At 38.7% G+C, this 10678-nt stretch overlaps 1 pseudogene; it reads right to left on the reverse strand.

Moving 5' to 3' along the window:
- Positions 1-5390: 5390 nt before the first annotated feature.
- LOC114028725 lies at positions 5391-5832 on the reverse strand (annotated as a pseudogene).
- Between the last annotated feature and the right edge of the window lie 4846 nt (positions 5833-10678).

Raw genomic sequence — 10678 nt, forward strand, 5'->3', positions numbered from 1 at the left:
CAAACCACTCTAGTGTCTTTGTTAAGAAAACCTCAAATGGGGTCACAAAGAGTCAGACATGAATGTAAAACAACTGAACAGCAACAAACCTAGCACCATATAAATATAAGTTGGTTTTTTTATTTAAAGCACCATATAAACATAAGTGGTTATTTTTATAGCACTATATCTTCCAGTTCAAAATATTCAACAGGTGATGAGACTAGAACTCAGAAAATAGATCAAGGTTGGATCTAAGAGTGGCCTGGATAGTTACGATAGTTGAACCCATTTAAGACAGTCACCAAGTAATCCAGTGTAATTAGAACAGAGTCTTGAAAACCAAACCAAGCCAAACCTTGGAGCACAGCTATAGTCAGGGTGCATGGCATTTATGCTTATCTAGCAAAGGAGATTATTAAGGCTCCACAACTTTGTGTCAATAAGCATTTACGTGCCATATACTGTGCTAAGTGCTAGTGATACCAAGAAATGAAAAAAAAAGCCTTGTTTTAGGAGCGCACAGTCTAAACATACTCCAACTTCATACAAACAAGATATAAATCGGACACATTGGAAATAATCTTAGAGGATAATGAAAACAACATAACAAAAACCCAGAGAGTATCCTGGAGGAGAAGGTGGTCAACAAAGTCAAGTAATGCAGAGAAGACAAAAAGGATGAGAACTGAAAAAAAAAAGACCATTGGATCTATTGGTTAAGATCATTGGTAACTGAAAAAGCAATTTCAGTTGAATGATGAAGTCAAAAGCCAGATTGTCGAGTGTTCAGGAGAGAGTGAGTGCAGAGCAAATGGAAGTAAAGAGTGTAGACAGTTTTTTTCATGAGATCCTTCTTTAGAAATAGAGGAGAGATATAGGATAATAGCTGTTGGGGATGTCAGGAACTAGAGAGGTATTTTTTTTTAAATTAGAGAGAGTTGGGTGGCTAACTTATAGTAGCATTGAAATGACTAGCAGATTAGAGAGGTAGAAAAGTTATAGTAGAGGGGGGAAATCAATTGAGATAGATGTAATATGACGGGATAGGAGAAGAGACATGTCTTTATCAGAGCCTAGAGTAAGAAAGGGATTATGGGCTGATGTCAAGGAGTTGTGAAATAAGGTGAAGTGGAGAATGGGGAGTAAATGAATCAATCAATGAAAAAGCATTCATTAGGCATTTACTATGCAACAAACATTGTGCTAAACTCTGGGAGAGAGAAAGAAGACAGTTTCTGCCATCAAGTTCATACTCTATTTGCAGAAGACAACACATGTAGGAGAGTTTAGCTGCAAGGAAGATGGAAAGGTGTGGAGGTCCTAAGGATACAGTATCCACTTGTCAAAGCTTGGGAAACCTTAGGATGCACCTGGGTGGCAGCTTTGTATGGTTACATGTCACCTTACATGTTGGTAAGCTTAGAAACCCACCATTACTAGAAAAGTAGTCTTAATTTTTTTGAAGACAGGCTAAGATGGGAGGCTTTAGGAAAGAAAAGAAGGCTTAGAACTCACTTGGGTGAGTGGTATAGAAAATCAACTAGGAAGGAATTAAAGGTTTGCCTTGAGAGATAGAAAATATAAATTGGTAGTAGACCAAGACTATACTTCCTCTAACTTCATTCAATAATACATCAATAGCAGTAGAAAAGATGGATGGTAAAAATAATTCAGGGTTGGGGTTTGGCAAAATGTGGATGGAAAGAGAACAGAAGACAAAGAGATTTGAGAGTGGATGACTATATACAACTGAAATAGTTAACCAAGAGGTAGAAATTTGGAAGGAAGGAGAGTGTAATCAGAACAGGCATGATGGTCTGAGAAAATACTGAGGGTTATTAGAATATTATTGTTAGGAAGCCTGGTCAAAGTAGAAACCAAATCTAATTTTAAATCTTAGATACCGAATTCAAATTATATTTTATCTCTGGCTGTAACTATAAGAAATTTTTGCCTTGAGGCTATTTATACAAGTTGTCTTTGGAGTTCAAACCACTTTACATGGAAAATTTCTTTAAGGGCACAATGGATTTTGGGGCAGGGAATCTTGGTTTATTCAGTCATATTTCATAAGGACAATAAAGATGAATTTCCTTGTTTGTAAATGGTGGTTGTTTTGGACTCCTTTTTGCTTGGATGTATCTGCCTAACTTGCAAAATGTATCACAGTAACTCCTAAGGGCTAGTTGAAATAGCCTGGAAGGTTTGGGGAGGTAGAACTTTTTTTTTCCGAGAAGAATCATTCATGTTTCTCTAAAAGTTAGGTCAACAATGAAAATCCAATCCAATAAACATTTATTAAGCACCAACTATATGCCAGGCACCATTCTAAGTGTTAGGGATGCAATTTTTTTTTCACAAGTTTTTATTATTAATTTGTTTTTAATTTTCAACATTTACTTCCATAAGCTTTTGAGTTTTAAATTTTCTCCCCCTCCCTGCCCACCTCCCTCCCCAAGACAGCATGCAATCTGATATAGTCTCTACATATACATTCCCATTAAACATATTTTCACATTATTCATGTTGCAAAGAAGAATTATAACCAATAGGAGGAACCACAAGAAAGAAGAAACGAAGCAAAACAGAAGAGAACAAAAAAGTGCAAATAGTATGCTTCCATCTGTATTCCAACTCCATAGTTCTTTCTCTGGATGTAGATAGTATTTTCCATCATGAGACTTTTGGAGATGTCTTAGATCCTTGCATTGCTGAGAAGAGCTAAGTTTATCAAAGTTAGTCATCGCACACCATGGCTGTTACTGTATACAACATTCTCCTGGTTCTGCTCACTTCACTCAGCATCAGTACATACGAGTCTTTCCAGGTTTTTCTGAAATCCGCTTGCTCATAATTTCTTTTATTTTTTAGTTAATTTCTTTTGATTTATCAACAATCACTTCCATATGCTTTTGAGTTTAAAAACTTTTCTCCCCCTTCCTCTCCACCACCCTCCCCAAGATGGCACATAATCTGATATAGGCTATGCATATACATTCCTATTAAACATATTTTCACATTATGATGTTGTAGGTAAGAATTAGAACCAATAGGAAGAACCACAAGAAAGAGGAAACAAAACTCAACAGAAGAGAAAAAAATAGCAAATAGTATGCTTTGATCTGTATTCAAATTCCATAGTTCTTTCTTTGGATGTGGATAGCATTTTCCATCACGAGGCCTTTGGTGATGTCTTAGATCCTTGTATTGCTGGGAAGGGTTAAGTTATCAATTTTAGTCATCTCATGACGTGGCTGTTATTGTGTACAATGTTCTCTTGGTTCTGCTCACTTCACTCAGCATCAGACCATAGAAGTCTTTCCATGTTTTTCTGAAATCAGGCTGTTCATCATTTCTTATAGCACAATAATATTCCATTCCATTCACATACCACAACTTGTTCAGCCATTCCCTAAGTGACAGACATCTCCTCAATTTTCAAATCTTTGCCACCACAGAAAGAGCTGCTATAAATATTTTTACATATGTAGGTCCTTTTCCCATTTTTATTATCTCTTTGGGATACAGCCCTAGAAGTGCTGTTGCTGGGTCAAAGGGTATGTACTTTTTTTATAGCCCTTTGGGCATAGTTCCAAACTGCTCTCCAGAATGGTTGGATTATTTCACAACTCTACCAACAATGCATTAATGTTCCAATTTTTCCACATCTTCTCTAACATTTATCATTTTCCTGTTTTGTCATGTTAGTCAATCTGATAGGTGTACCTCAAAGTTGTTTTGATTTGCATTTCTCCAATCAATAGTCATTTAAAGCATATTTTCATATGATTATAGATAGCTTTAATTTCTTCATCTGAAAACTGCCTGTTCATATCCTTTGACCATTTACCAACTGGGGAATGACTTGTATTCTTATAAATTTGACTCAGCTCTCTATATATTTTAGAAATGAGGCCCTTATCAGAGATACTGATTGCAAAAATTCTTTCCCAGTTTTCTGCTTCATTCCTAATCTTTGTTTGTGCAAAAACTTTTCAATTTAATGCAATCAAAATTATCTATTTTGCATTTCATAATGTTCTCCCTCTTTTATTTTTTTCAAAGAAAGGGAAAAAAGAAATGCTTGATAACTGAAAAAAGAACATTTAATTTTTTAAAAATAGTTTATAGTAATAGTCAAGGTGATGAGGTCCTAGTAATGTGAGTGGAGATAGAAGAAAAAATGCAAGAGATTTTTGTGGAGGCAACTCAGTGGCAGAGTGGATTGGATGCTGGACCTGGAGTCAGGAAGACAAGAGTTCAAATCCAGCCTCAGACACTTATTAGCTTGGTAGCCCTGGAAAAGTCACTCAACCTGCTTGTCTCAATTTCCTCATCTGTAAAATGGGGATCACAATAGCCCAACATCCCAGGGTTGTTGTTGGAGAACAAAGGAGATAATAAATAACTGTAAAGTGCTTAGCACATAGTAAGCACTATTTAAATATTCACTATTTTTGTTAGCTCTTAAAGGACTCCTCCCAGAGGACGGCATCACTTTGAAATACAATTAATATATAACAAAATTTTGGTGCTTAATAAGGAATGCTGAAAGGTAAAACAGAAATTAAGAATGGCCATCCTGCCTGGACTCTCCTGTTTTCCATCACTGCTGGGTAAAGAGACCAAGAGACCGGGACTGTAATGGTCCCCATTACTTATCTGAAAGATAGTGCCAAAGGGAAGGTCACCAGGTGGAAATATTCCAAGGCCTGATTAGATTTTCAACAAGCTCCCTTAATTAGGATAACTTGGTTCCTACAGTAGTACACAACCTGAGCTTCTTAAATTCCACGTTCTACAGGAAACTTTCCCCAACCCCTCCTAATTCTAATACCTTCTTCCTCTTAATTATCTCCTATTTATCCTGTACATAGTAGCTGGCTTTGTATAATTGTTTGCATGCTGTCTCCCCCATTATTAGACTGTAAGCTCCTTGAGGGCAGGGACTGTCTTTTTTTTTTTTTTTTTTTTTGTATTCCCAGTGCTTAGCATATGGTAGGTGCTTAATAAATGTTTATTGACTGGGTAAAATTGAGAAAAGAGTCAAGATCGTTCTATATCTACTAACTCCAAAGTAGCAACAGAGTCCTAATCTTTAGCCTACAGCTTCACCAGGCAATATTATTTCACCTTTCCCAAGCAGTAAGCAGTAGGCACTTACCCAGACAATCACCACAATACCAGTCTTACTCAAAACCAAATTTTAATAGGGTATCTGAAATCCAAGAAAAGGTGCATTCAACAAATTAAAAACAAAACAAAACAAAAACAAAACAAAACTCACGCTGTCCAAGAAAAGCATCGAGTGGTATCTCAAATGCACGGCACGCTGGCATCGGCAGGCACCTGGTTGATTTCTTGACAGCATGGTGAAATTTCCGTGGGAGGCATTTTAACCAGTGATTCTAACGTCTGTCTTGCGTTAGGGGTTGGAGTTCCTCAGGCAAGATGGGCCGGAACTGTTCCTACACAAGCAATTCTATCATCTGCCCCTTTCTGCCGACCCCTGGGGCCAGCCAGCTTTGGGAGAGCTCTCTGAGATGTTGGAGCAGCTGCCGGGGCCCATCGGCATCCTTGTAACGATAGCGTTTAAAACCTCTGCTGTTAGTCGTCCTCCTGCTCCTCGTGATGATAGAGGTTCTCAGGGTTGGTGGCGTCCTGGTCATGGATGGAATCGTCCTCTTTGTTAACCACCAGGGGCTCGGCTTCTTCCAGTGGAGCCCAGAAGGGCGCAGTCATCGTCACAGGCACCTCCGGCTTCGCAGTCATCACCACACGGGGAGATAGCTTCACTTGCCCATCTCGGTTTTGTTCCCCAATCTCTAAGGAACACCCTGCTCCCTCCATTCAAGAACCAAGGAAAGAGAAAGTCCCAGAAGTCTAGTTCAGACTTCCACTAGACCTGTGATTTATTGAGAATCCTAGATCTGTAGCTTGGTCCTCCAGGACTGGGGAGGAGAGAATGCAGTGGAGCTGGGTAGAAGAAGCTAGAGATGCAATTAATAAAATTAAAGACAGTCCCTGTCCCCAGGGAGTGTACAATCTAAGGGGAAGAGACAACACACAAAAAGAGGCAGGAAAGCAGGAGAAAGAATGGGACACCATAGGTGTATCTTGTTCAGCAGAGTTGAAACCATTCAGAGCAATAAATGCCCAGGAGAGTGAGCCTGGAAAGTCCAGTTTCTGTCCTCTATAAAGGAAGGCATTGGTGAGATATAGGGCATCCAGATGTAGGGTCAAAGCCAATGTAACCTGCATATGGCACTTTGTAAGGAGACACCACAATTCTAGTCCCTATAGCCTTTGATGCCCCTGGCCTCCTTTTTTATTTATTCAACACGACTCTGTGAGGACAAGTCCCAGGTGGACAGGACTTTTAATTTCAATCTTTTGTGAGGAATAAGGAAGAAAAGAAGGTACAGAAGGCAGCAGTCTGCTCCTCTTGGAAGAACTCCAAAAGCACAAACCAAGCAGAAGGAATTAGTGGAGTGTTCATTAGCACTAACCAGTCATTCAAATGAAAAAAGATGGAAGATTTTGGAAGAAAGTGCTGGACATGAAAGCACTGTACTGTGCAGGCTTTAGGTTATTTGGGAGAGCTGATCCCTTGGAAAGTAGCCAAGCAACCACTGGATTTTAGAGATAATGCACCCCGTGGCATACAAACTGAAGGAGGAAGAATTTATAACTTTGCCAAGTACATATAGTTACCACTATCTTCCTCCTCCCCCATACACACTAAGGAGGAGAATAGGGATGAACTTTCCCAGAAGGAGAAATTGTGTCAATATTGTTGTCAATAGTCAATAAACATTTATTCAGTAACTACTATGTACCAGGCATTATACTAAGTGCTGATGATACAAATAAAAAATAAGAATATAAGATAGAAATAAGAAAGAGAAAGACATTCTCTACCCTCAAGCCCAATAGGGAAGGCAATACACAAAAATGAAGCTAAAAAAGGAAAGGGAACACCAGAGGCTATCCAGCACAGTGGCATGATGTTTATGGAGTCAAAATCACACAGAATAGTTAGCTGGAAAATCCAGAGCCCTCTATAAAGGGAGGCTTTGGGAAGATTTTATTGCTCCAGCCCTCCAATCAGAGGGGAGGGGTAACTGAGGGTGTTGAGGAAGTGTAAGCTGAATCAGTCTCCATGATGGTGAGATTTCAAGTGATGAGCTTATCCTGGGGGATGCATGATGTTTGTGGAGTGGAAACTAAGCTGAGTAGCTGTGAAGGGAAATGAAGTAATGTTGTCCTAAGTGAGCAGCACCATGGTTAGGGCATGCCAAACCTAGGTGTCAGTACTGTAACTGGGGGAAAGTAGCACCACCACATAACTGTGTTACACTGTCCTGCCACTGTGGGAGAACGAGGTGTTACCTGAGCATTTCAGGAGGAAAAAGAGCTATTGCCTGCCCTGAGGGGTTTAACTATTCTACCAGTGTGTTGTGATTTGAGCTGGAATAGATTAAGTTCCCTATGAGAGTAAGACTCAGACAAGCCACCAGGATCTGGGAAGGGTACTACTATACTATCTAATGAAATGTAAACTCCTTAAGGTAGAAACTTTCATTTTCACCTAGTGCTTGCCTCAGTGTCTGACACACAGTAGGTGCTTGATATATGTTGATTATCTGGTGTTTCTAAGATGAAATTGCCCTGGTGTTAGTATGTTTTGTTCCTCTTCCCATGCATGATTACTGTAAAAGAAGTAGCTGTTGGGGAGTATGTGTGTCTGTCTATCTGTATGTGTGTGTGTATGTGTATGTGTATGTGTGTGTGTGTTCCTTGAGTTTTTGATATTCTGAGGTAGCAGTTGGTACCATCCCAATGTGGTAAAAGTTCACTTTTTTACTAGGGGTTGAGTCCAAGATAAGAAATCCTTTCAGAGACAGCTTTGACTAAATTTTTGTTGCAGTCTTGTCATGAAGCTCTTCCCCATCACACTAAGCATATTTAAGAGCTCAAATATAATGTTGCAACTTGTCTTTGCGCTTCTTTTGTGTCTCTATGCACTGTGCATAGTGGTTGGCAATAGCATGTACTTAAAATGATTGGTGAATGAAAAGATATAATAACAATTATAAATTTACCAAGACTATTCTCTTTAGGATGTTGTTTTCCCAACGCTTTTTTATACCAGTCTATAATAACAATTTTCCCATCTAAGAGAGGTTTCTCAAAAGAAACAAGGCAGTCATGCTTAAAACAAACAAACCAACAAACCAACAAACAAACAAACAAAAACAAAACAAAACCCATTTGTTATAGCACATTTAAACTCTCAGAGAGGAAGGTTCATGGACTAAAATGAAACACCTGGGGACAAGACAAATAGCAGAAATGGAAAAGAGATTTGGGACAAAGTATAAAAGTTGGTCTCATTTGTCAGGCTTCAGGTTTAATGTTCAGGTCAAGGAGGGAGTAGGAAAGTGGTGGAGGCATTGTTCAGGGACGGTTCCAGAAGAGGACAACCTTAGACTTGGCACATTTAAGTTTCACCAAATTCTCATCACTCTTCATCATTAATTTGTAGGATATCTGGATCCTTCATTGTGTGAGTCAAAGGGCAGCTCAATGATGCAAGTAAAGACTATGGGTTTTATAGGGAGGGGAATGGTTTCTTGTTCTAAAGTACCTGGTTGTTTTCTTATATCTGATGTTATAGACAAGAAGAAACAAGCACTTGGATGGTGAATAAGCTCACTACAAATATCCTTACTACAAACAATGGGTCATGAAAATTTCCAGAAGATGAACAGGGTCAGAGAAGAGAAGGTTGTGTGGAACAGTAAAAATACAGTCTTCCTTGACAGCCTAGGCCTAAAATTTAAAAATTAAAAAAAATAGATGTTTTAGGAGCTAATAGGCTTTTCCAGGCTTGCTCATAACTTTGCCAGGTACATATTGTTACCACTATCTTCCTCCTCCCCCATACACACTAAGGAGGAGAATAGGGATGAACTTTCCCAGAAGGAGAAATTGTGTCAATATTGTTGTCAATAGTCAATAAACATTTATTCAGTAACTACTATGTACCAGGCATTATACTAAGTGCTGATGATACAAATAAAAAATAATAATACAAGATAGAAATAAGAAAGAGAAAGACATTCTCTACCCTTTGTTTATCAGAGGGTTCTTAAGAGATTCACAACCTATTTTGAATGGGATCATGGATTTAGATATAAGATGTATGTGTCCATGTAGGATATGCATGTCCATATGGGTTATCTAAATGTAGGTATGCACACCTCATGGGGAGGTCTGAATAGATATCTCTGCAATCTGGTCCTCCTTCTCCAAGAGAGATTGAGGATTCTGCATTGAGGGGAGCCAGAGAAGACCTGCATCTTGGCACTGGTTCCTTTCCTCCCTTAGAGGGATATTGGACTAGAATTACATATATCTTTCCCTCTTAAATGTTTCTGGTTTTGATGTATGATTTTAGGGGCTCAAAACAAACTGTTTCCCTGGTAATTAGCCCTTGCAGGGGAGGGTAGGCCTCAGCTTAGACCACTAGTTTGGCTCCTTCCTACAAAATGCTAGTTTCACAAAATACTATTCCAAATAGCAAGTTATGAGAAAATCCATTTTGAAAGCAAAACACACAACAAAAACTGGAGAAGTTCTACACATTAGAATATATCAGCAAATGCACAAGAGCGAATGAATTCTGTAGCTGTGCCAGAGTCTGGCACATAATAAATACTTAATAAATGCTTATTGCTTCCTTCCTTCCCTCCCTCCCTCCTTCCTTCTTTCCTTCCTGCCTTCCTTCCTGCCTTCTTTCTGTCTCTGTGAAGAGTTCTAGCATATTCTAAGGGGATGTAAAAAGAACTCAGAGCTAAGCTGTGCTTTCCTTTCATTGTTCTGATGCGGTTAAATGACTATGGCCAACCCCACATGTTTTCAATATACCAAAATAAAATCTGCTTTACCAATATTTATTCTCAGTTATCATGAAAACATTCCTATGACTGCTCCAGAATATTGCATACTCTTTTTGGTACACACTAAGCCTTCAAATTATTTGTGACTTAACAGATCTCTTAAATAAACATATTAAAAAGCCAGAGTGTCTACCATAATCCTATTTAGTTTTATAATACAATGTGGTCAATTTCAGCCAAGATTCTTCATGGCTTTCAAGGTTTATTTTTTCCCCAATAAGAGGCCCAAAACCCAGAGATGGCATAGAAGGATCAGCTATGGAGCATTACCCTCATCCTTATGAAACCTCCATTTATTTGGCTTTGTTCCTTCAATGGCCACAGCAGTGGAATGAGCTCTATAATTTCATTTCTTGTGCAAACCATTCAGATAACCCTTCACACAGAATTATAGCTTCTATTAAAAATGTGTACTCTTTCCCAAAGCTTCTCTCTCTCTTGTTTTAATATGAAACAATTGAGAGTTATGTTAGTGCACTGGGAAAGAATTATTATCCTTGTCAACGTCCTTAGGGGGCTTGATTAATATAACAAGCTCTTCCTTTCTGACTAATGAGACTACTGGCTGTGCTAGCCTTCCCCAAACAATTGTATAATTCAAGTCCTTTGTATCTGGTGGGGTTTTGACAGATCAGTCAATAGCTCCTGGTGAAGAAAAGTATTCCTTTCAATTTCAATCAGCAAAAAATCTCTAAGGAAATTCTCAGGCCTGATAAGCAGGCTGGACTTTA

This window comes from Vombatus ursinus, unplaced genomic scaffold, assembly GCF_900497805.2.
Source record: "Vombatus ursinus unplaced genomic scaffold, bare-nosed wombat genome assembly UNPS02014894.1, whole genome shotgun sequence".
Classification (NCBI taxonomy): Eukaryota; Metazoa; Chordata; class Mammalia; order Diprotodontia; family Vombatidae; genus Vombatus; species Vombatus ursinus.